The following is a 26989-nucleotide window of genomic DNA, read 5'->3' as shown; positions in this document are numbered from 1 at the left end:
GCCAACATACCGATCTCGCAAATTTAACACATCTGATAATTGTTTTCTTTTTTCTATCCTACATATTATAATGCAAAATGTGCACTTATTGATATATTGCAAATATGTGTATGTAACAAATGTATTATTATTATTACTGCCTCTACTATTTTCTACCCACCCTCCTCCCTACCTCCTACTCCCAACCTCGACCCCTAAACCGTGGTACTTCCACTTTTCGCTCACTTTGTCTTCCCATACTACTCTCTGTACTCTTACCCATCCCACCTAAACCTGCATTCACTATTTACTGACGATCCTAATACTAACACACCCCTGTCGTTGTGCGTTCTCCGCTCGAACTTCTTTGACTTTCTCCTTCTCTCTTTCATTCCGATCTTCCTAAATCTATCTCCATTCCCAACTTTCGTTCCCCACACCCCCTTCTTTGCATGTTCACGTCACAAACCAAATGTATTGCATTTCTTCTGCAAACATTATGTACATACAGCCCTGAAGAAGCCCCTGGCCGGCTGGCCATGTAACGGGGCGAAACACGTGTTGGCTGTTTCTTTCTCTCACTGACTCTGATGAATAGAGTGCAAATAAACTCCTCGTGAAAAACCAAAGCTAATTTGGAATTCCTTCCAGTAAAATTTCAGATGAAAAACATCTTGCCCACTAACTATCTAAGTTAGGCTGGCTGAAAATATTGCCGGATGTTAGGAATCCCTAGCCCACCCTCGTCTGGCGTCCGGTGCGAGAGATCTCTTCACATTTGTGGCCTCTCTACGGCCCATATAAATTGTTGTATGGCGTCTTGCAGTTTTCGGAGTGTACCCATCGGGGGTCCAACTGGGATGGTTTGAAAAACATATAGTATTTTGGGTAGGATTCACACCTTTATTGCCGCAATGCGGCCCAATAGTGACAATGGATGTTGCTGCCATTGTCTCAGGTCACTTTGTATTTGAGAGGTGTATTTTGCATAGTTCAGGGATATCGCCTGCTCCATAGATGGGGTCAGAACAATCCTAAGGTATGGGATTGAAGCAATTGATCGGAGATCCCCGAATACTGGGGATGCCTTTAGTGTCATCAGGGCTTTGCTCCCAAGGGGGTGGAGCATGGATTTCCCAGTGTTGATTTTAAAGCCAGACACCCTGCCAAAAGTCTCCAGCTCTCGCAGGAAGGCTGGCACCAATCTCTTGGGCGCATCTAGAGCCGCCAGGATATCATCTGCATACAGACTGATGGTATGTTGCTTTACTCATCCCAGATCCCCTGGGCTAGGGTTCTATGTATAGCACGAAGAAGAGGGGAGATAGAGGGCGTCCCTGCCTCATGCCCCTCCTAATGTCAAACGGGCGTGAGTTTATACCGTTTACCTGTATCGATGCCCTCAGTTTGTCGTAGCAGCTCGCGACCCAGGCCCGAAATTGTTCCCCGATGCCAAAATGTGCCAGCGTTTTGGCTAGGAGCCCCCTGTCAAACGCTTTTTCAGCATCGATCGATAGAAGCATAGCATCCATCTCGTTTTAATGGGCCTTATCGATTAAGTGCATGTGGCGTTTAGTGTTGTTGCTGCATTGTCGGTTCGGGATGAAGTCAGATTTGTCTAGCTCGATAATGCCAGGGAGTCGTGGACCCAATCTGGCCTCCAGAATCCCTGTGAAGAGTTTAAATCCAGGTTGAGTAGGGAGATCGGTCTATATGACGAGCTCTAAGTGACATCTGTCTGCCTCCTGTATGTCCAGGGGTATCGAACCCGGCCCCTAAAACGAGTCGGGTAAAATTTGTGCTTGAAGAAGGCAGAAAGTCTTATAGAAGCCGGACGAGAAGCCGTCAGGCCCCGAAGACTTCAGGGGCTTAAGGCAGGAGATCGCTCCGATCACCTCCTCAATCCTAATTGGTGCAGCCAGAGCTGCTGCGCCAGAGGCGTTAATGGCTGTGGTCACCACTTGGCTGAGGTAGGCCTCCCCAGCCGTATCTTTGTTCTGATCTTTGCTGTAGAGAGAGGCAAAAAGTCCCTAAAGGCCTCTGATATCTGTGCATCACTCTCCATCTTCTCACCATGGGTGCCATGGAGGGCGGTGATTTTGGAGCATTGAATGCAAGCTCTGAGTTTGCTCGTGAGGAGACGCACTGTTTTGCCACCCCTACATAATTAGTGTGCTTCAGCCGCAGGGCTGCATAATCAGATCGATCAATGTCCAGGCCTGCAAGTTGGGCCCTGGCTACCTTTAATTGCCACCATATCATGGGAGCGCCCGTTCAACTGTGCACCCTTTTGAGTTTCAAATCTTTGGCTGTGATAGTTTCCCTATTTTCTTTCCATTCTCTGGTTTCTACTGCCAAAATCGCTATCAGTTCCCGTCTCATCACCGCTTTAAGGGACCCCCACAGCGCGGATAAAGGAGTGTCAGGCTTGTCGTTTGTTGTGAGATAGTCCGTAATGCACTTGTGTATCTGCTGGGTCACCTCGTTCCTATGTAGTAAGGATTCTCTTAATTGCCACCTCCATCTAGATGTTTTAGTGTGAGGGACTGTGAGAGACACCACCACTCGTGGTCGGAGAATGATGCTGGGAATATGTCCACCTCTTCCACTTGTGCGTTAATTTCTTAGGAACCAATTAAGTGGTCTAACTTGGCGTATGTGTGTTGCACATGTGAATAAAAAGAGTGGTGTATGCTCCTAGGATGGGCCTCCCGTTCACAAGTCCAGCAGACCCCCCAGACTCAAACATCTCCTCCCCTCAGTGGAGATTGCCTCTGCAGAGCCATAGCAGTGGCCCGACCTATCAAAGTCTGAATCCATAACGAGGTTAAGGTCCCCTCCCGGAAGAACATGCTTATCCTGAAATCTGAGAAGTTCTGACAATACGCCCATGAGAAAGGATTCCTGGCCTGAATTAGGGACATAGAGAGACCCTATAACCATAGTCGTTCCACCCACGTACACTGTGTGGTCTAATAGTCTGCCCTTAATCCCTGCTACCTTGTCTCCCACTGTGCCCTGGAAATGTCCAACAGCCAGTATAATAACCCCCACTTTCTTGTTCATTGTAGAGGAGTAATACTCTTCGGGAAAGGCATGTGATCTCATTCTATGCCAGTCTTTGGACAACACGTGTGTCTCCTGTAGGACACAGATTGAGGCCCCGAGTTCTCAAGATATGACAGGATAGCTCTTTGTTTAATGGGGTTGTTCAATCCCTTTACATTAAGGGTGACAACTTTCAGAGTAGATTCCACCATGGAATCAGTGTGAAGTGAAGCAACAGTACCAACGGATTCCTGTCACAATTACATGCCCTGCTTGAGTTCACACCCTGGGTAGCACACTGGTTCCTTCTCCCCCATCCCTCCCTTCTGTTTACTCAATCCACCATCATGACATGCAGAATTCCTTTATTTTCTCAGTCAGTGCACACAAATACTCGTATATCTCTGCCAGGGGCATGACCTCCAAAGACCTTTTAGCCAATCCCCTTTGTGGGAGGTGATTGGAGAGATAGTTGTGAGAGGCCACACCCCCTTTCTCAACCAATCTGCAAACAAACCTCCTGTTGCACTGGTGCTTGGGGGAAGAAGTCCTGAGGCACTCAGCAGCCAAGGGGACTTCATCCCCCAATCAGCACATGTCAGGTGTGGTGGTGCATAGTGGTGGAATTAGGGGGTAGGCTTCTGTGAGTTGCTGGAATTTTTTTTTTTTTTCAAAGGTAAATTGAGCTGCGTAGACCACAGAGCCTGGCATGTTAAGAATGGGGAGGGGAGCTGCATGGTCCCCCCGTGCCAATTTTGGCCACCTGGACCTCAGCCCCAGGGTCCAGCAATTCCTTTTTTAAAACAATGGAAGCAGGGCCATGTGGTCCCTCTTCCCTGAGCCATTTTCGGCCCGAGGAATCCTTTCCCCGGGGCCTGGCCTTTTTTAAAAAGTGTTTTAAATTATATTTAAAGGGAGGGCGCCAAGCGCCCCTGACCTTTTTTGGCCCTGGGGTTCTCATCCTCTTCGCCCTGACTATTTTTAAATATTTTTTCAAAGTGAGGGTGGCAAGTTGACCCCTCCAAGCCAATTTGGGCACCAGGGACCCCACCCCCGGGGTCTGCCCTGCCTTGTGGATGCCCCCACTTTTTAAAAATGGGGACCACGGGGGCCTGAAAGCCCTCACTGTCCATGCCGGCTCCCTGCCTCCTGCGGAAGTCGGCATTTCTTTGAGACCCCAGGGGCTGTTAAAATGCAGCTCCCTGCATCTCAAAGCAATTTGTCCGTTTCCCTGCTCACTTGACAGCAGGCAAAGAAACAGACACACTCTGCTTTCAGCAAGCAAGAGGATTTTTTGCTGTCTTTTGCTGAAAGCTGCGTGTTTGCTATAGCTTGGGGGTGCTCCTGCCAAGCCATAGCAAACTGCAATGGACAGTGGCACCCTAGAACATTGCTGGAGCTGGCCCTGGGGCCTGCCCAGAGGGCCATATAGGCTCCAGAAGATGGGCTGTGCGGCTCCTTTTCTTTCTTTGTTTTATCCCCATAGAGGTGGTCCCCTGGGTTGCTGGGGCATGCTGCTTCGCACTTAAAGGTTTTGGGGGATGGGCATGTTGAGGGCTGTGGGGCAGAGCCCTGCACATAAATGGTATATTTAGCCCTGGGGAGGTGGCTGTCCCTGGGGAGCCCCCCGCATTATTAAAAACTTGCCCTGTGGAAGTGACGGTCCCCGGGACGCATGGTTGTGGCAAGACCAACCCTGTAATAAATGATCTAAAATGGGTCCAGGAAGGTGGTGGTCCCCGGGGCTGTGGGGCACACGGGCCCCCCTCCTATATATTTACCATACCCCCGGGACCTGACTCACCTGGGGTCCAACAATAAGTAAAGAACAGTAACAAACCATTACAAGGTATATGGGTGCAGGGTAGAGGTGCCCTGAACATCTGGACCTAATGGATGTAGTGTCCCAAAGGAAAGTATTCTTTAGAGTTGCTGCAATCCTGCGGGAACCCCTGCTCCTATGTGAATCACACAGGAGTGCATAGAGTGTGCTGCAACGCTCAATAGTCCAGTGGTACCCGACACCATTAAAAAAAAGGAGAGGCATTAGTGTCTTTGGTGTGCTGGCATCATACAGGACGCTGCCCTAGAAGCTAGCCTACAACATGGACAGCCAAAGCCAGTGGTTGGCTGGCCAGGAGGGTGTTGTGTGCGACACTGTGCGTGGTAGGTGGTTGGCTGCCCGTGAGGTGTTGAGCGGAGGGCCTGTGCCCTAGCCATGCACTGCTTATGACCTCACATAACATATCACTCATGACATGTGTAGCATCCTACCCCAGCCCGGGTGCATGAAAATGATCACGTCACACATGGAGCTTGCTATCCTTTACTGTGTTCCTCAGAGTTGAACCATTAACTGAACATTCTTCATCACAAATTCAATCAACCACACCAGGGCACTTATATCACCAGGTATGGAGTTTGTCAGGAACCTAAAGGGTCTTGTGATCTCTAACTCAAAAGATACTACATTGCCTTCTTTGTTAAATAAAAAGTTCCACTATTGCATATATACATTAAAAATCCTCAATAAGATGCTTTGGTGCTCATATCAACCGCCCAGACCTGATCATGTGAGACTGTGGAGATATCTGAGAAGTGTCCATGACTGGCATTGGTGACAGCGACATTGGTACAGTCTATGGGCTTTCTGGATTCTCAGGTGAACAAGTCTCATCCCTGACATCAGGATTTGGCGAAGATCAAGACAGGTGCTTGAAAAATTAAAAATCTTGTGTAATGGACTTTCCACGTCGATGAGCAGCCACCATGTGTCCTTTACTAGCCACATCCCTCAGTGGGTCAGCATCAAATGGGGGTCCGGACTTGCGTTTCTATTTCTGACTGACCATAGCTTGGTCTCCTTAGTTGAACACAGTGCTCCAAACACAGCGGCGTTTATACGAATAGGTTTTCATTTGGGATGTGGGAGATTAGTCATTGGTCCATTGGGGCATTTTGGTGCCTGTGGCTCTCCTAAACATTAAGTTGGCAGAGCTTTCACCTGTGGAAAAATGCTGAGTGGGCCTTTATTCATGAAGCGTAAATCGAGGAACCCATTTGAGTGCATGCTTTTACAGTACAGCACAATCTCATAAATTTCATGACCACACAATTCAACAGAGTGATGTGATTTTATGATGCTTGATATTCAGATCAGTGAGGAAATCTTTAAATTATCAACTGCTCATTGCCAGATTTCAAAATTTAAGGAACATCCCTTGTTGTAAAGATACCTCAATGACTGTCATGAGTAGTTGAAGACAGATCTTCCGCAAGGGAAAAGCTGGAATATTCATCAACATTGGCTCGTAAATGATATTCATTGTCAGAAGGTACAATGAAATCAAATGCAATCTTCTTCCAGGCATACTTAGGAAGATCAGACATGTTTAACTGATGTTGGGTTGTCAGCTGCTTGGCTTTACCTTTTCTTGTAAATATTACCCTTTGTCATCCAACTTGACATGACAAGGGTGTTGCTGTGGGTGTTCCCACGCAACACCAATCTCCACTGATGCATTTCCAGATTTACGAGCAATCGTGAACCTGGAAATTAATGGAGTAGCGAGGTGCAAAGAGGAGAAATGTTTTCATTTCTTCTTGTTTTTGCCTCTTTCGATGTTTGCTGCATTCTACAGCACACATTGGAAGAGGAAGTCCTCCAATAGATTACTTTTGTGCAGGAAGGTGTCCCTTCCTGCACAAAATAATCTCCCCACGATGCAGGTATCCTTCCACCATGGTGCTACGGTGCCTGCGCCGGTGCATGGCAGCTGTTTGTGCACCAGCACAGGGGGAAGCACAGAAAAAGCTACATATTGTTGTAAATATGTTGCATCCCTGCGCTTTGAAAGTGACTCAGTGCAGTGCAGCCAAATAGCTAGAGTCACTTTTCTTATAAATATGGCCCATTTTGTCAATGACAGACTTAGACTAGCATAAGCCACAATGTGTCTAGGAGCACAATGTGTCTGCATCAACAGCAACCTCCATCTGCTTTTTCAAATCACAGTATGCCATTTTAGTTGTTTCCTCAATTGCATGCTTGTTTTTCTTGAAGCTTTGTTCATGTTCACTCAACCATTGAAATAGGACATTTCATTTTGTTAAATCTCTCAATAGGGCACTTACAGTGACAAAGCCACGTATATACCTTGAACAGTTACTGGTCATACCAAGGAAGATTCTTTGCATAATTACATCTTGTGGAGAAAGAGTGGATGACAAAGCCTGTACTTTATTTGGATCTGAAGTCATACCCCCATCAGAAAAGATATGACCAAATAATTTGAGTTTTGTTTAATGAAATTCATATTTGCCACCTTTAAAGTGAGACCTGCATTGGTGAGTTTATGACACACTTGTGCAAGAGATTTATCATGTTCCTTTTGAGTGGTCCCAAAAATGTGTATTTCATCACTGTATTAGAAAGCCTTTGTGACTGGCTGTATTATATGACAAATTACATCTTGGGAAAGTTCTGCAGCTGATGATACTCAAAAACCCAGCATTTTATATCTAAATAAACCAATATGACTCAAAAGTAAGTAATGTACCGGCAGTTCTCTTCCAGAACAAGCTGGTGATATCCATTTTTCAAATCAAGTTGGGAAAATCCTTTTGTTCCATTTAACTGCATTATCATGTCAGCAATGTGCAAACCTGGCTAGCGTTCTCTTTTTATCTCCTTGTTTGCTTGTCACATATCAATGCGGATACGCATGGCTCCTACACTATCCTTTTTCGGCACTTCCAATATGGATGATACCCATGGGGTAAAACTAGTGGAACGCTCAATATTGTCAATCTTTAAGTGTATCTCACATTCTTTATGAGCAGTTTCTTGTAAATAAAATGCAATTTGAGGATGCTTTTCGGCAACAGGATGGATGTCCTCATGTATGTGAGGTTGCACTTGGTCTTAGGTCTTCCTAGTACATCAAACAAAATGGAATCTTACTCACTATCTCATGATCAGCATTAAAAGTAGCTCACAGAAATCAGCCCCATGTCAGCAGCAGTACTGAAACTGAGGACTCATGCACTGGATTAAGTGCCTGGCCAGACTGTAATTGGCGTGTGTACTTTTGTATTTTTATGCTTCACAGTTGCTATGAATGTACGTTGACTTTTCAGTGGCATTGAAGCAGCCCACAAATACATCTTGGTCTTCACCAAAGGTAAATGGGGCACTGGAGACAGTTCATTGTTGTTTCCACTGGCATAATGTTTATCAACGTGCCATAATAATATTAATAATAATACAGACATTTGTAAAGCGCTACCTCAAACAGAGGTGGCCCGGTGCTAAAGTGATTGGCAGTGCACAGATGGAGAAACAGAATGACACACCCCAGACCCATTATTCTGCCCTAAAGAGCCAAGTCTTAACCATTTTCCTAAAAGGGGGCTCTGTTTCTATGTTGCGGAAGTCACTTGGAAGGGAGTTCCACATTTTTGCTGCTCCCAACATGAAGTATCTGACCCCGATATGAGCCTTCTTGAACCGGGGAGTAGATTTTGAGAATTGGACCTTAAAGATCTGTTCTGCTTATATACACATAGTCTGTGTTTTAAGTAGCTGGGACCGTGACCATGCGTGGCTCGGAATGCAAGTGTCAAGGCCTTGAAATCGATTCTTTCAGCCACTGAAACCAATGGAGCTCTTTTAAATGCGGAAAGACATGCTCGCGGAAAGAAACACGCCTAATCAGTCTCGCAACTGCGTTTTGTACCGTCTGCAGGCATTTAATTAGTACTTTGACAGGCCGTTTGCATAGTCCAGCCTAGATGTCTTTTTTTTTTTCAATTTTATTTATGTTTTAAATAATTTTATTGGATAAGGTAATAGCATACAGACTAGATATTTTTGTTCTTATAAATGATAGGGAATGCATTGTATGGAAAGAGACAAAACAATGGAATAACAAAAGAGAAGTACATGGAGATAACTAAAACTTACAGAAACATTAACATGTAGGTGAGGGAATTGGTGTGAGTGTGTACATACGTATGAGCATCCAGGGATAGCTGGAAGATGGAGTCAAGGTGTACAGGTACAAGAAGAGGGCCTCTTCCGACTTGTGGATGCAACCTCACACACAACCAGGGTTGAAGAGATAAATCATTCTCTGATCATGGGCAAATCCCTTCACTCATTTTTATTATGTAGTGGGTAAAGTAAAACAGGCCTCTATACTCATGACACAATGGAATTACTGTTGTCCGACTGGGGATTAAAGGAGTTCTCAATAGATGCCTCTGTGCTAAGATGTATCATCACCTGGCAAAATACATTGCAGCAAACCTTCTATTTTGGCGACAAGGTTCTCTTTTCCAGTAGAGGTGGCCCACATTTTGAATGATTGATAATATCAGTTATTGTACTAAGACATGCTGCCAAGTGCCATGGATGCCACACAGATATCTGTCCACTTATTCTCTTATAGTTACCCCTTCAATCTTTGGTCAAATATGCAAGCACAATCTAGAGGAGAATACAAATTATATTCCGCTTTTTTACATTTGTCAACATAGGAGCATCTTAATTTTTTTGAAAGTTCATGAACCTCAGAGGCTCAATGAGAGACATCAAAGTCATTGACTTAGCTATTAAAAGTTGTGCCTGCTCCCCATGCACACTTCGATTACTCAGCCCTCCTCTTTCCTCAACAGACTTTTAAACAAAGTCTGCACATTTTAAGCCTTGCCCCACAGTGGTTCTGTAAACCAGTGAGCACAAGGAGATGTTAGAAGCCGGACTAAAGCCCTACTTCAGTCTTAATTTGATAATGAGGGGCATGCTTCCACCAGCCAGTACCTGTACTTCTTGTTCCATTAGACAACAGAGTTTGCATGACGTGCACACTACTCTTAAACCCATTTTGTAGGTTTTCCCTGTATCACCCTGGAGATTTGGGGTGCAGCGCCATAATACAAACATATAACAATAACATAGAACTTTGTGGTAACATTTCAAGTAAACATTCTTCGAGCATGTGTTCGTTTAGATGATGGTTGATTTTCATGATAACCCTTCATTGATCATTCATCACTGAAGTATTTTATTATCCCCACAGTGTGAGCGTGTGTTTACTAAATGTGTGCATGTGTCAGAGATGCTAGCCAGAATTAAAAGCAGGGTGCCTAACTTCATATTAGTAAGAAGGGTTACACTGCTATGATTTACACAAGTCTTTGTGGGCATGTTCCAGCCCATAGTTACAAATTTTAGCAATTTGGGTTGTTTATTCTCCTCCATTGTTCGGCCAGTGACGGCTCCTCCCGGGGTCGGCTCTTCTCTTTTGAGTTTTTGCTGGTTGGACGAGTACTCTGTATCCAATGCCAGGACTCCAGAACAGGTCTGGTAAGTTCAAAGGAAGAGTCTTTTGCTAGCGAGTCGAGGGCTTGTCTTTTTATGGAGGGAAAACTACTGCTGCAATAATAAAAGTTGAACGAAACCGGGAAAAACAAAGTCCTTTTTCCTTCAAACATAGAAAAGTCTCACCCTGGAAGTGCTTACAAGCAAGTCGTCGTCGAAGAACTTGGTTTCTATGATAACATTACCAGTTAAAACATTGGCTGGCATCATTTGAGATTTCTGGTGCAGCCTCTATCTGCCAAGTGTTCATAGAAATGGGTATTACAAAGCCAAACTCGAAGAACCACTCTTCTAGACACTGTCCCTTGAAATACACTTTCTGTTCAAGGCGGAATTTTTCCATCTGCTCTGCTGATGAGAAGTTTAACTCCTGGGACACAGCCTTGCACTTCAGAATCTTCTTAGGAACACGAGCTTCGTGCTCGACTCCCGAGACGGAGAGGTCTTCTGTTCCTTGCCAGAGTATCTTCCCCGTCCCAGCATCCCGAAGATTCATCCAGTTTAGTTTGAAGCCCTTCAGCATCTCCGTGGCTCTCTCCTCCTTCGCAGACATTTCACGAGGGTCCCTTACTTGTTCTTGGCTTCCAGAGGCAGGGTAGCAGCTGGCAGTAGGGTGGAAGACAGTGGAGTCAAGGGCTCACAGCCAGCTGGGAACAGGTGCAGGCCTAGCAAGAAAGGCTGTTGTAATCCGGATTGCCAGTAAGAAGTTGGGAGCCTGAGAGCCAAGGGCCAGCAGGAAAGAGCGGTGCTGTTGCAAGCGAGGTGCAGAGGGGTGACCTCAAAGCTAGAGGTTAGCAGAGGGTCAAGGGCGACCACCAACACGTGGGACGGTCAGGAGCGTGGAGTGGGAGGTGGTCAGGGTACTGCAGGGATGAATTGGCTCTACAATGCAAATATAGGGAGGAGCATGAGATGGGCTGGAAAAAGTGGTCTGTCTAGGGGGTACTGATTAATTAAGCTGCTGGTCGGTTAGGGGGCTGCAGGTGACTGGGCGGGGGGGGCCTCAATCTGAAGGGTCTGCTGCCTGCAACGTGGAGAGAATTAGAGGGGCCAATATGTCAGGCAGCGCTGGAGAGGAGAGCTGTCTGTCTGCAGGAGGAGAAGGCTTGTTTACGGCAGAGAATGAGAGGCGAGTAGGAGGTGTATGGAGGTGACAGCTGGCAGCCTCTCAATAGGGTAAGTGGGAAAGACAACAGCAGAGGCGTTGTGGAGGAGATGGGGTGCTGCCTGTAAGCACTGGGGGCGTCAGGTCCCAATGTCAAGGGTGGCAGGCCTGGTTCTACAGACCACGGGTGGCGAAGACTCCCTCCCGCGACAGACGGACGCTCTCCACCTCCGGCTGTACACAAGTCAACGGCCGGGCTGACACTCCCCGTCCAGCCTAGATGATACTAAGGCATGGACTGTGATTTGTTCGGCACTCCTCTGATAGCTAATGCAGAAATGTCTTCAAATATCTTAGCTGTCACCTGCCGTATCTGTGCCGAGAATGAGAGATCAGCCTCCCACTTCACATCCAGGTTTTTTTTATACAGTCAGCAGGGGAGGGGGGGACCCATTTCAGTTGGCCACGAGAGATCTGGTGCTGGAGGTGGCTCTTTCCCAAAGAACATCACCTCTGTCTTTCCTGCGTTGAGCTTAAGTTTTTTGTTGCTCATTCACAAAGCGATATCTCTCAGGCACCCCTTGAAACTCTTAAAGGTGACTTTGGTCTGCTCTTTAAAAGTGAAGACCAACTGGGTGTCATCGGCGTATGAAATCGCTTTTACCCCCCAGTTGGCTATCAAGGAGAACAGAGGTGCCAGGTACAGTTTAAACAGGAGTGGGCTCAGCGCTGAAACCTGGGGGACTTCACAATAGAGCTGCTTGGGCTTAGACACAAAGGGTTACACAGCAACCTTCTGTGAGCGATTATTCAGGTAGGAGTTCAGCCAGGCCTGGGCTGTACACCCAATGCCCATCTCCTGCAGTCTCCATGACAGCGAGGTGTGGTCGACAGTGTCAAATGCTGCCAATAGATACAGAAGCACCAACATTCTGAACGCCCCTGAATCCACCGCCTGTCTTACTGACTCAGCCACCTCCAAAAAGGCTGTCTCCATACTAAAGCCTGACCTAAAGCCAGATTGAGCATTGTGCAAAATGCCCCTACTCTCAATAAAGTTGGTCAGTTGACTCTGCACAAATTTTCTAGCATCTTTGCTGGTGCTCTTAGCAGAGAGATAGGCCTATAATTGTTCAAATCCCCTGGATCCCCATTAGGATTTTTCCTCAGGGGAAGGATTGTGGCATGTTTCCAGATATCTGGGAAGGTGCCAGACGTAAGGGAGGAGATCCATATGTGCGTCAGCAGGTGCTTTAGCGAGTGTGCCATCACTTTCCAAAGTTTTGTGGGGCAAAGGTCATCAAGTACCCCGACTTACACCTCAAAAATTCTGCCAGTGCTTCCTGCTGGGAAATAGGGATAACATCTATAAGTGAATTTTATTGTTGGAGAAGACGGAGATATATTCGCACAGAGAGAGGGAAGGTTGCACATTGATCTTAACTGCTCTAGGTTTGAGGAAGGAGTTGACCACCTTAATACCTCTTTGGTAGAGTTGTCAGCCTTGTAAATGCCATGGCCTATGATAAACGGTATGGAGTACTTCAGTGTCAGTGTGATCTTCTGACAGGGGCCAAATGAATTTCACACTTTTACTTGTCAACCAAGCTTCGACTGCCATTCTTCCTTGCAAGAAGCTAATCCTACATGTGTATGTTTCCAACAGTCAACATTGACATTACACACCCATCTTCCTCACTATTGTTCGACAGTGACAAACTCTTATACAAAGAATTTGATGACAATTGGCATTGTTTTGTTTCTAATTGTCTCGGGTAATGTGGCTGCTTGGCCTTGTTGGGATGCATAAAGCTTTGTGCCTGGAACTTTGTCATCCATTTCGTTTTCTCTATGTGATGCACTTGAATTTTATCTTTCTTTGCAGCTTGTTACTCAATGGTGCTCTTTCCCGCAGCCTTTGCATACTTGCCCAGTGGTGGCGCATCTACCCTCATGTGAAGGAAAATCCACTTCAAAACCACAACATCTTTTTCATTGGAGACATTACTTTATTGCCTTCTACTCTGTATTTCGTCTTATTTCTCACACTCATTGCTGATTCATTTTGGGCTTGTCTGGCCTCCATAATACATTAGTCGGCTGAAGGAATCGGAGAGGCAACTAAACAATTACCCTGAGACGAATGGACTCTTCATTGTTGAACTCACTGAACTTGCAATGCTATGTGAATGAATCTAGTTGTTCTACAAACCCATCCATCATGTCACCAGCTGTCTACCTTTTCTGACTGAAAATGTACCTTTCATAGTCGATATTTGGCATTGGATTCAACGTGGTGTTTAATGCTTCTTTGATTTGACAGTACGTCACTTCATCACCTTGTGGTAAGTTTTATATCACTCTTTTTACTCCTTCTCTGTCTAGATGCTTTAGACAATTAGTGATCTTTTTGTCATTTTCTTTTTCCAGCGCATCAATGAAAGCAAATATCTAGCCAACAACAGACAAACTTTCTGTAAGGCCTTAACTTTCTTCACAGGTCTTTCACTGGCTTGAGTGGTGATCTGCCTCCTACGCCAACGTCATTCGCCAACCATCGATTTTTACTATAACTGAAGCACATGCGACACGTACAAGCAGTTTACTGGACCATAGCAAGCTCTCGAGGAGATCAGTCTTGCTTCTTCAGTCGCGGGTTTCTGTAATCGCCTATCTCGTTGCCAGTTGTAGCATACTATCCCAGCACAGGTACATGCAAATGATCACGCCACACACAGAGCATCGTATTACACGTTTTTATTTCTCAGTGTTTAACCATTAGCTTACATCATGAATTCTATAACCTGTGCAATTATGTCACTGTTCTATGAAGACTGTCAGACCGTAAAAGGGTCCCGTCATCTCCAACTCACAAGACACTGCAAAATGTTCTGTGACATCATTGATGACATCACTAATGACATCTGAACTTGATATCGCTGACATCATTGATGACAATGCTGTGCATGACAGGGTGCAATTTATAGTTACTTGAAATGACTATAACTGGTGAACGTCATTGGTTTGTTTTCGTTTAAACTGCTACCTTTAAACAGACATTTTCACGGAAATACATCTACACTTTAAGCTTTCTGAAAATGATAGCACAATATTCCTTTTGAAATAGCTATGGATTTTGTATAACATTTTTATGAGAAACGATAAAGTTACACACAGAGTACGGATTATAATGTTATATTCTTGCTGCCATTGTCATTTCTATCGTATTTGAAAGCCTCCACAATAATCAATGTAGTTTCAGTGCTCAATGTATTGTGAAGACATGGCGAGGACAAGGTTTTCAATTCAAAATATTCATATCGTGCCTAGAGTGGCCTCACCGTACAAAACATGGACATTTCTATTCTTCCAAGCTGAAAGCTCCAGAGAAGTCCATCAAAATGAAAGACACTTTGGAGCCAAAAATTGTTTTGTAAAACAGAAATCACTAACACGGTAACATTAACCTTTAGCTGCGAACTGAAAAGTTCAGAAATTCCATCATGCCCTAGATTTTCAATAGTTTATAAAGGTTAGAAAAATTGAAGTTCAGAATGGAGAGTATTCCTAAATATTTTATAACGTCAAAGGACATTTTTCATGAGCTAGACATGAATGGGCTGCACGTTCCATGCATATTGGAAGTGCAAGGCTATCACCTCAATCGTGGCTTGTGTGGAATTGTGAAGTCTACAATTTACTAGTAGTACGCCAGACAGGAAGAAAATTGGCTTTGAAACATTGGATATTTACAGACTGATGTCTGCAAATATCAGAAGAAATGTGTTTTGTCCAATTGCCTCCAGAGATGAGAACTGCTGCTTTAATACATTACAAAAAGAACATTAGAATGCTATTATAATCCACAGCCCAGTAAAGAATTACAATGAGGGGTCAACAGAAATCTATTGTACATGTTCTGTTTACGTTAATTTCTTTATTTCTTTAAGTAAGGCTTTGAATATTCGGAATACCCTTTAAAGTCATATCCAGTGCATAAAGCAGCACTGGGTAGAAACAAATCAGACATGGCTCTGACCTCGTGCACCGAATCCAAGAGCACTTTTTTTGCTTTTCCAATGGATCACAGCGGGGGCGCAATGCATAGGGATGTAGGGCTTCTCAACCTCGTTCTTTCTCGAAGCCATGAGCTCATGTAAGTCTGATTTAAACTGCATTCTTTGAGGTCACATGTAAGCGAAAGGCATTCTTTCCTGGTGACCTTGTATTTGTGAATCAAAGACAATGATATTTGCAACACATTAAGCACAAAGGAGGGGTGTGTTGTTCCAAGGCAAGAATTACCTGGTAACCCCCAGATGCATCAAGAACCCATTTTGCTATTCCTTAATAGCGAAAAATAACGATTCGCTATGAAGGAATAGCAAAATGCAATGCATGAAGAAATCACGAAAAAAATTGCGATTTCTTAAAATTCCTTAATTGCGACTCGCAAATTGCAAATCGCAATGAAGGAATACCGCCCCATTCATTCCTATGGGCCTAGAGGCCCATAGGAATGAATGGGAAGACATTCTCAATTTGCGAATCGCAATTAGCGAATCGCAAATTGAGAATGCGATTTCAAGGGTGCAGCGGTGAAATTGATATGTGCACATATGTTGCGCACACACATGCCCTTAGGGCATGTGTGTGCGCAACATGAAACTTTGAAAAATGCACTTTAGTGCAGTTCTCAAAGTTTTTGCAAATTAGCATGAAGTTCAACTTCATGGTAATTTGCGAGCCCTATTAGCGAAATCGCTATTTTTTAAACTTTAATGCATTGCATTTAAGCAACCTCAATTTGAGATTCCTTAAATGCAAGTAATCCCAATTTAGCAATTTCTTAATTTGCGACTTTTGCATTTGAGATGATGCATCCCAAATGCAAAAATACCGGTCGCAAAGGGGCAGATTCTGAGAATCTGCCCCTTTGCGAGCGGATTTTACCTTGATGAATCTATGCCTAAATCTGGAAACATCCAAAAACTCAGTTGTTTTTGGATATGATCAAATTCCGCTTTTACCATTATTACCTTGAAAATGGTCGAAAATATATTTCTTCCAAGGCCAGAAGTAATTATCTTTTGAGTCCAAGAGAGGGGTATATTTGTCATCAATGCAGCACGTGCAGTTGCACTGGGGCTCTTTGTTCCCCACCTAACAGGTGTTTATTGGGCCTATTTTCCTTAATTGTATTTCCGTAAAACACTGATGAGCATTTACCAGCGCGGCAAACACCGACTCACTCTCGACACAAGTATTAGACCCGGCTTTCTTTCTGTTTTTTTGCAAGACAATGCCCCATGTGACCCCACACCTATTCCTATCCACTGACAGGCATTTTCCCACCAACAACTGTAGCACGGTTTAATTAGGCACTGCAGTGCAGGAGGCAAAATAGCCGCCATCAAGAACAACACAGAACAAAACCCAAATAGAACAGGCATGATCAAGGAATCGTGTAACAGAGAAAGAACGTTTAAAAACAGTGGGAAAAAAGGTTACTGAATTAGAGGGGTGAGGTGGGAAGAGGAGTAGGAGGACATTTTGGAAAGGGAAAGGAACGAGAGCCGGGATCAAATGGATACGTGGGCAAACTGGAAATAGATGAAGAGGGGTTACAGATCAGGATGACCGAGCAAGGGACAAAAGGGATGGTTATGGTGAGTGAGGATAAACAGTAGAACAAAGGTGAAGGGGAAAGAGCGCAGGGGTGGAAGATAATGACTGAGGCAATGACTGTGGTGGAAAGAGTGGTGGTCTTGCTAGAAAACTTTGAGCACAGGCATCCATTAATGTACTCATTTATATATTTATTTTACTGACCACCTCCCTTGTTTTTTTAATTTCTATCAGCATTTGCACAGATTTACAGGGTGTTCCCTCCCTGGAGCACCCTCTTCCCAACCTCAGGAGTAGGTTTACTCACATAGAAAACTCTATGTGAATAAATTAGCGGAGTGCATAACTCGCATAGTTTGCTGCAGTGTAATTGCTCAAAACAACAGCGAAACCCATCATTTAGCACTATTTTCTTAGTGGAAAATACAAGCTTTATTTACAGTTGGCCTCAGGACGAATTTAGCGCTAAGAAAATGGAGCTTAATATAACAGAATGTCAACAGCAGCAGCCAGAAGCCAATGACTAAGTTCATTGTTCCTGTGCTCTTGCGGTAGGCTTTATATGAATATTGTACTCATTGTTACATGAAATGGTTGTTGGAAAGTGGGTTATTAGTAAGGGCTAATATATATCTTCACCTTGCAATAAGGCCACTACGATAATATAGGGCACAGTACAGGGATTAGAAAATTATTCCCATGCTTAACCCGAGGTAACGTGGCTGTGAGCAGGCAGGCTTAACTTCAAAGACAGGTATGTAAAACATTTAAAAACACCAATTCTGTAAACAACTAAGATAGGACACACAATAAAAATCCAACTTCCAATTTATAAAAATAGGAAATGGTTTTATCTTTAAAATGACACCAAAACGAAAAATATCCAATTTAGGGAACCGGGGATATGATTTTTTTTAAATTTAGTAATATATAGCATATAGAAACTCATAGCACCTATTGGGACATCTGGTTGCACTAGACCAGGTCAAAGTCAAAGTTTCAGGCTGACCGCGATGGAGCCCTGCATGGTTACCCCTGCAGTAGGTCTCAGTTAAAGATTTTTCCTTCTGACTTAGAAACATTTCTGGAGCTTTTCTTCACAGGGTCCGTAAAAGCTCTCAGCCAGTTTGGATTTGGGTGAGGGTTCGGCGACTTACCTTGCAAAAAAGCTCCTGGTCAAACGTATGGAAGTCTGACCTCCGGAACTTTCCAGCAGGATGAACCAGGGATCTAGGAAAGTGGGCAGCTTGGGTCTCTTGGATGGTCCCGGTCACCATTTCAATGTTCGGTCTTAGAAACTTTTACAGAGCTTTGTCTTCAGGGGTCCTTTGCTGTTCTTCACCAGGCCGGCTTCAGTGAGGGTTCGCCAGAGTAGTCTTCTTCCTACTTCCAGTCAAACTCTGGAAGTTGGACCTCTAGAGCTTTTCAGCAGGACAAACCTGGTTGACTGGCCGGCTCGTGGTTCAGGGTTGCCGGCTTGGATGGCCAAGTCGAGTCAGTCCACTTCTGGAGCTATTTTCTAAAGTTGCTCCAAACGTCTCAAAACTTCTGAAACTTCTTTTTGAGGTCCCACAAAGGGTCCAGAAGTGTCCAAATCTTACTCAAAGGTCTGGAATCTTCAAAATGGTCCTTGAAAGTTTGGGACTTCAGTTCCTACAGTCTGCTTGGACAAAACCCCTTACAAATCCACTGGTAGTTCTCCAGGTTGGGGATTCTTGGTTGTGATAGCCTAGTTGAGCTCAGTTAACCTGTAGCTAGCAAGGAGTCCACTCTTTAGTCCTTTTGAAGCAGGGCTGTAGTTCCAGATTGTGCAAAAGGCACAGTCTTCAAAGTGCAGGGCCTGATTGGTCCAAATCAACATCCTCTAAAGTTTGGCATTATTTTCACCCAGGGAGTACCATTTCTCCAAATCATCATGGCTGATTTTCCAACAGAGGGAGGAGAACCAACTATCCAGCCTACAGGATGTCTTCTCATCTGCACATGTCCACTCCTCCTACATCTGGGAATTCTTCCTTAATCCCTTGCTGTGGGGCAGAAGGGAGAGGTGTATATGAAACTGGTTTCTCCAGCTTGTCTCCTCCTTCCCTTGAAACGCATCACTTACTACTACTCCCCCTGGCTCTGACATCCCTATGCCCAGCACCCTCTCCTGCAATAAAGGCTTCCTATCCCCAGGAGTCATTTATCACCTCTTCAAAAGTAGCCCCGCTAACCCACTTATCTCTGTCCAATCAAGGGAGATCACTAGAGCCTTGAATGTTGGCTTACAGACATGAAAGTCCTATAACATCTTGTCCGTACATCTTAGAATAAATTCAACAATACCATAATGTTGGATTAATCATTACTATTCTGGTTGTATGGTTTTCTGTTCTCCAGTTATTAATAAATAACCTCTTGCAATGTTAACCTATGGGCCGGGGATTTGCAATGCAAACATGAACTGGGCATTTTCTCCAACACCAGGTCTTATAAAACATGTTTTATAAGGACCCTGCTTATACCTACAGGACACACCTCCACTGGAATACCTAGGATAGAATTTAGGCACTTTGAATATCCTCACTTTACAGTGCTTATAGCACAACAGTCTACTTTGGGAAGCACTTTACTACAATGTGGGGAGTGAAATGTGCAATTTCACTAGCCCCAGGGCATATACAAACTTTTTTAAGGACTCTCCTCATACTTACCTGACACCTAGGGGAGACCCCGGGGATACCTAATATGCCCAAACATTGAAGTTCATCAATGTTGAGTTTGGGCACAATGTGCATATTAAAAGCAATCATGCAACACAGGGCTGATTTTAAACTGGCCTCAGGCTTCAGCATGTAAGTGCAGAAAGCCTGCTGTCCTTTAAACTGCCATGTCCTACTATAAACAAGGGACTTAACTGTAGTTCCAATCCCCCTGCCCTATCATAAACTAGGCCTTATAGGGGAGGTCATGGCATCATAGAGATACTCTAAACCATATTGTACCCTAGTGTATTTAGGTGTTTTCACTGTATTCTAAGTGTGTATTCAGCATTGCCCTGGCCCTGGGACTGGTTAGGCAATGCCCCGGGTCAGTCAGGGTCCTTTACCACTAGTACCAGTCAGCAAAAAGGTTGGGGGTGCCCAGGGCACAGGATGACTTTGCAACACTGGTATAATCACATAATGTAAATTAATTTCTTGCCAAAGAGTAATGCAAAATTATTGTAATTAACCCAATAACATATGGCATAACAAAAATTTCACCCAAGCCTACAATAAATCCTGTCATCCATGTCAAACATGCTCTCTTAAATTGAAAAGGTTGTTTTGCACTCATTAGGATGCTAGTTAGTTTTAAAATAAATGTACACTTGCAAATAGCTTTGTGAATTGAGTCCAGGGGGTGGCAGTGTGCACTACATCCAAAAACCTGCATGTACGTGTTGGACTTGGCCCTTTTTGCAGGGTCATCCCTAAACTTTTTGCCTTTCTCCTGGCTTTTTCTCTGACATGGTGTTGGTGGTTTTAGGCCTCTTGGCACTTTAGCACTGCTGTCCAGTGTAAAGTCTGTGTGCTCTCTGTGTTACATTTGGTAAGATTGGCCTGCCTTCCCATAGGAATGCATTGGGGATTCCCTGATTAGTGTGTCAGTGATAATTCCTGATATGAGAGGAGCAGCATGTTCAAGTTTAGTATAATTTAAATTCTAATAATAAATGTTGTGCGCAGATTTATTATGACTATTTTAGAAATGCCACTTTTAGAAGTTGGCATTTCTGTGTGCTATGTGTCTGCCTGCCTGATGAGAATTGCATGTCTGGATTTTGAGTGACAAGGTCTGGTAGGTGTGTGTGGTTCCAGGAGGGGCAGGGTGAGTCACCACTAAGCTGAATGGGACATCCTCATTGGGAGTAGTAGGAGGAGTAATCCATTGACCCTGAATAGATCTGTGCCCGGCCTGTACAATGCTGGCTCCCCCACCTGTGGTGTGTCTAATTACTTAGCCCACACCTGACAAAGTGGAAGAGGAACTTGTACTGCAGACAATGGATTGTGTGGTATAAATGTAGGGGCTGTGACCCCATGATTGGGTGCGTTTGCTTGTTCCTGAAACTGCTTGGGTGTGCTGCTGTTGGGGTCCAGGAGGAACTGCCATGAGGGCTTGCCTCCCTGGGCCCTGCATTGCCCCTTGATCTCTAGGGACTTGTTGGGACCTCTTGCACCCTGTGAGTGCTTTATTTTAATTTTCCCCAAGATTTCCCTAAGATTTTCCCCCTTGATGTCAAAGCAGAAGGTTTGCACTCCTCATTTTCCTTTATTTTCGCAGACTTCAGCACCGCTGGGCCGAGGAGAAGAGGAGACCAGAGGAGTCCTGCCCCGTGGGGGCTTTTCCCTTGTTGTGGTGCCATTCGAGGCATATTACCAGTGCTTGGTGAGTCTGAGCGGCCCTGGCTGGGAGCGGGCTGCTCCAACGAGGGTACAGTAGTTTCAGGGCCCCAGTGGGGGTCGCAAGGGTTAGTGGTGCACTGCCTCCCTCCTTTTTGGTTCTTTTTACAGCTGCCCCACCTGGTAGAGGTCAGCTGCAATGATGGAGCAGTTTATTTCAGTGAGCCCCAGTGGAAGCACCGAGAGCACAGTGGTGCCAGGGCCCCTTTATTGTTTGCACAGTTGCGCCACACCAGTGCGGGCAGCTGCAATGTTTGGCATATTTGTTTTTTAGAGTCCCTGTTGGGCTCTCAGCACACAGTCAGTGCCAGTGCCTAATCTCCTTCACAGCCGCACGGCAATTAGCAGCAGCTGCAATGTTTAGGCCATCATTTCCTTGGGGGCTTTTTGGATGAGACAGGAGTGAGATGCACTCCTCAGCCCCAGCGCAAGTACGCACTCGTGGATTCTGCTGCATTGGCAGCCCAAGCCCTGACATTATGGACTTAGGGCATTTGAGCCCTCTGAGAAGGCCAGTTGGCCAGGGGGCTGTGTTAGTTTGACAGTGAGCCAGGCCATAATGTGATTTATGTGGTGCGCAAGAAATGTGGTTTATGCACCCTAATTTATGGCTCTAATGTGGTTTATGATTATGAGGTTTTGCATACTGTGGTTTATGTTTATGATGTTCTTCTCTACTGTGGTTTATGCCTCTAATGTCATTCATGATTAGGAGGTTATGGTCTAATATGTATAGGCTTATGAGGTTGGTGTTTGATGTTTGATGTATTTTACGGCTGATGTGATACTGTGCATAATATGATTTGTGTTGCAGGATATAATGCAAGTACAGTGTTTGCCAGTAATTACTGGTTGTGTTCTATGTTTATTATTGGTTCTACATCTACTATTTTCACTTTGTCATGGTTAGGACAGTGGCCCAATTGGCCCTGTCATGGGTGTATAATCTATACAAAACACAAACATCCACCGTGAACATGAGGCAAAATCTGGAGGCTCCCGAAACACATCATGTGTCTGTGAGGAATGGTGCTCAAATTGTGCCAGACACCCTCTTGACAGATTTGAATCAGATGGGGGATTTATCAAAAAGGCATTGACACTGTAGGAGTGCAGTCTCTGAGCAAAGTACTCGATTAGGGTCCAGGAAGATGTTTGCTCCTGGGACCGATACAAAACAGATAACGGTGTGACCAAAGGGCATTGACAGTGAGGGGGTGCAGTCTCAGAGTAAAGTGCTCAATTGGTGTCCAGGTAAATAGTGAGAACAGAAGGGATTTCTTTTAGTCCTGATGAAGAAGCACCAGAGCTTCGAAACATGTTGACTTAGACAGGAGGATCCGCAAATTGACGCACCTCTTTTAATAGGACTAATGTGCTTATGACAATACAAAGGCTATTATTATTCATAACCTTGAGTGGAGTTCCTTTTGTGGTGTGCCTAGTATGTTGCTGCTGTGTGTGTGTTGCCAAAACCCTTTACACATTGCCTCCTGGATAAGCCTGACTACTTGTGCCAAGCTACCAAGTGGGTGAGCAGGGGTTATCCTCAGCGTGTTACTTCCTTGCCCTTACTAGAGTGGTGGTTTCTGCCTGGCTTAGGCGCAATCCCATTTCTATCTGTCGGTATTCACAAAGTAATCCCTGACCACTTCTCAGTGGGAGAAAGGATAAAATATTTAGAGGTAAGGTATACGTACCCACAAATTGCAGAGGGGGTGTAACTGTATTCAATGCAAGGTGTTTATCGAATGGGAGAAAGCATTTTCTCTGTGAATAAAAAAAGGAAATATAACTAGCCAGGGCATTCACACTTGTGCAGCTAATGTTCCCATTTAAAGGTATATATGTTATGTCAAAATGGATTTTAGATGGATATTCAGGTAATAAGGTCACTATTTGTGTTAGGTCAAGCAAAGGTTTCAGTAATTTAAACCTGCCTTCAACCCCTTGTTGCTAGCGCACAGAGCATAACAACAAAAGAAAATGAAGATATACATTTTTAGAGTTTTCTATAAAAATAAATCCAAAAAGCGATAAGCACAGCTATCTGTGTGCACTTCGTCAGTACTTAGGAGCTACTTAAGTCTGACCTCATATGAAACTTGAGTACCAAAATCAGGTTTGACCCCATCAGAAGATTTACCTTTGGGCTTAGTGCCTGAAAAGGAAGTCAAAAATCCTCAGTTTGCAAAGGCAGCAGACTTTAGCCAAGAAGGGCTCCACAGGGCAAGAGAGCCATCAGATAAGGTCCCTGGGAAGTCACTGACATTTCTGGAGAAATTCTGAGTCCAACATACCTGTCCAAGGAATACTTTTTACCAGCCAAATACTTTTGGTGCTCATGAAACTTCTCTCCCCAGTGCACCTCCACCACTAAGTATACTTCACCGTGAACCTTGAGCTCTCCATTGCAGGGTGTTCGAGGCCCGCTGCACTCTCCTGCCTGTGTCACATCCCTGGTGGTCCAGTGGAAGAGCTCTCTACTCTTTTGGCATTCTAACTCTCTTGCCTCTTTAATTTTTTGACCTTTTCTTCCCTTCGCAGCCTCTTTCCTCTGCGCCCTAGTTTCTCTTCCGTCTCCTTAATTTTTCTTTTACTTTTGTTGTTTTCCCTTTACTTTTCCCTGGAACTGCTGCCTCCGCAGCCCTCCCCCACCAGTGTGTCCTTCCCGCCTCCCGACTGAACTGCTTTCCCTTGATCCCTACTTATTGGTAGCTGCTGAGTGGCAAGAAGAGCAAGACCACCGACCTGGTACTTGTGGCTGCTCTCCTCTGAGTAGCTCCGCCACTGAGTACTGCCCCTTGAGTCCTGAGCTCTCCATTTAAGGGTTTTCAAGGCCCTCCTTCACCTGCAGGCTCCTGCCTGCTCCTCATCCCCGGTGGTCCAGTGAGAGAGCACTCTGCTTTTCTGCTGTTCTACCTCTCTTGCCTCTTTCCTCTTTTTTGTCTTTATCTTTAATTCTTTTACCTTTCCTTACCTTCTCCCTGTGACTTTCCTCTGCACCCTCTTTTTTCTTCCTTCTCTTACATTTTTCTTTTACTCTTGCCATTGTCCCTGTGCTTTTCTGTCTCCACTGCTGACCCCACAGCACCTCCCCCTCCAGTGTGTCCTTCCTGACACTCGTCTTCCGACCCGCCTCTGCTATGAATCCAGCACCCGCCACGCTCTAAACCTTGGATGCAACAACTGCCAGCTATTGAAACCAAACAAAACCCCGGGCCCTCTCTCCAGTCTACAATGCCAAAATATTTATTTCATATCCATTGTTACTAGTGAATTCTGCTTGTGATGAATATTTTAAAAGTCCATATGTAAGAAATTGTGTCACTGGTTGAGGGATGATGATGATGATATAGAGCTAAGTAAGCGCTTGAATGCCGAGGCATCTAGGCGCTGGTGTGTTTAAGCGAAGAGCTGAGACTACGCTAAGTCTGCTCGGGTGTAAACAGCCGAGTTTTCAGAGCTTCCCTGAAGAGTAATAGGTTGGATCGAAGTCTCAGAGTCACTGGCATTTTGTTCCACAGCTTTGCTGCACAACTGGTCATGGTTCTACCACCCCATCTTGCTCTTCGAGTCTTGGTGGTGCAAATCAGGCCGAGACTGGCTGATTGAAGGGTTCAGTAGGGATTGTAAAGAATGAACAGTTCCTGAATGTCATCTGAGCCCCCTCAATAACATGCCTTGTGTGCCAGGCAGAGAACCTTAAATTCTATTCCCTGCTGTATAGGGAGCTAGTATAATGCCTTAATACTCTGCAACATAGGATGCCCTTGGGAAGGTTCAAGAGTAATCGTGCTGTGGCATTCTGAATAGATTGCAGTTTTTTTATCTGGACTATGTCGATACCCAAGAACAGCGCATTACACTAGTCCAATTTGGACAGAAAGAGGGCCACCATTACCGTATTCCGTAGTTTGGGAGTAATAAAAGGAAATAACTTACGTAAGGTCTTTAATAGAAAGAAACTGGCAGATGTTAGTCTATTGACCTGCATTGACAAGTAAAGCTTGTCATCAAAGATGACTCCAAGATTCCTGACCTTTGAGACAGGGTGGGGACATTCACCCGCCTCTGACGGACACTAGGAATTGTTCCACAAGGATCTCCCACTACCAAAGTCTATCACTTCTGTTTTTTCTGTGTTGATCTTAAAGAAACTTAGGCTCATTCAATTCATTATATTTGTTAGACAGGTGTAAATACTAGCAGCTGTGGTCTCAGGCTTGTCCGACATAGATGTCACAAATTGTGAGTCATCAGAGTAAGAGACAAATGTTAAACCATATTTCTTGACGAGTCTAGCCAGTTGCGTCACATAGATGTTGAATAAGGTCGGGGACTGAGCCGATCCCTGTGGGACTCCACATGGAAGGTATAAACTATCAGAATGTAAACCTTCTCAGCTCAAGCTCTGTTTCCTATCCTCTAGAAAGGAGGAGAGGAGGGCCAGGGCCAACTCCTAAATTCATACATCCCGCAGCCACCGCACCAACACCATGTGGTTCACGGTATCAAATGCGGCCAACAAATCCAGGAGAACGAGAACAGCCCTTCCCACCCCATTCATCACTCTCTGGATCCCTTCTGTGGCAACAATCAAAGCAGATTCAGTGGAATGACGTGGTCGAAAACCATTCTGCGTAGGGTCCAGTACCCTGTTAGTATCTAGATAATTTGTCAGTGTATTATTAACTGATTTTTTGAGGATCTTAGCAGCAAAAGGTAGGCCCAAAATTGGGCAATAGTTTTTACATTCAGTGGGGTCTAAAGTTGGCTTCTTTAAGATTGGCCTAACGTAAGCTCTCTTCCAGGCCGTGGGGTAGGACCCGCATGCCAGAACTTGATTTATCAGGGGGGGTTAAGCGCTTTGCTGATCTTTTCGGCGGCAAGTGCATGATGACGGGGGGGGGGACATGGGTCACTAGATGACCCAGATTTTATCGATTGAAGGAGGTTTATTACTTTGTCTGCCGAGAGTGGTTTAAAACATGTCAGCCTGCACTATCTCCACCACAGAGGGTGATTGTTTGTTATTAACCATAATGTTTGACGTGTTGGCAAGATTGTTGTATATCAGTTGCACCGTATTCTTAAAAAAAGTTGCAAGCTGATTACAAAATGCCAATACACCAGTAGACCCTGAAACTTAGAGCGTTGTTAAGCCTAATGCAGAAACGTATTGCTGCTGCCGGAAGGTTCGCCACTGCTTCGACTTGGACCTTTAGATCATCTTTTTACATAATTGCTATACCCCCACCCTTATTCTCTTGCCTGTCTTGATTCCATAATGCATAACCAGGTGGTAAGGCTATATTTCAGTCTGGAACTGAGGTATCATCCGTCCACGTCTCCATCAGGAAAACTATATTGGGGTTGTGGGACTGCAATAGCATTTCTAGTTCGTACTTGTGT

The 26989-nt window shown here is 44.7% G+C and overlaps 1 pseudogene; it reads right to left on the bottom strand.

The window, feature by feature from the left end:
• Positions 1-10278: 10278 nt before the first annotated feature.
• Positions 10279-11213, bottom strand: LOC147718663 (retinal rod rhodopsin-sensitive cGMP 3',5'-cyclic phosphodiesterase subunit delta pseudogene; annotated as a pseudogene).
• Positions 11214-26989: the final 15776 nt, after the last annotated feature.

This window comes from Lissotriton vulgaris, chromosome 4_1, assembly GCF_964263255.1.
Source record: "Lissotriton vulgaris chromosome 4_1, aLisVul1.2, whole genome shotgun sequence".
In the NCBI taxonomy this organism is placed as follows: domain Eukaryota; kingdom Metazoa; phylum Chordata; class Amphibia; order Caudata; family Salamandridae; genus Lissotriton; species Lissotriton vulgaris.
The sequence above is the reverse complement of the archived record's forward strand: the minus strand, read 5'-3'. Positions and strand labels throughout refer to the sequence as shown.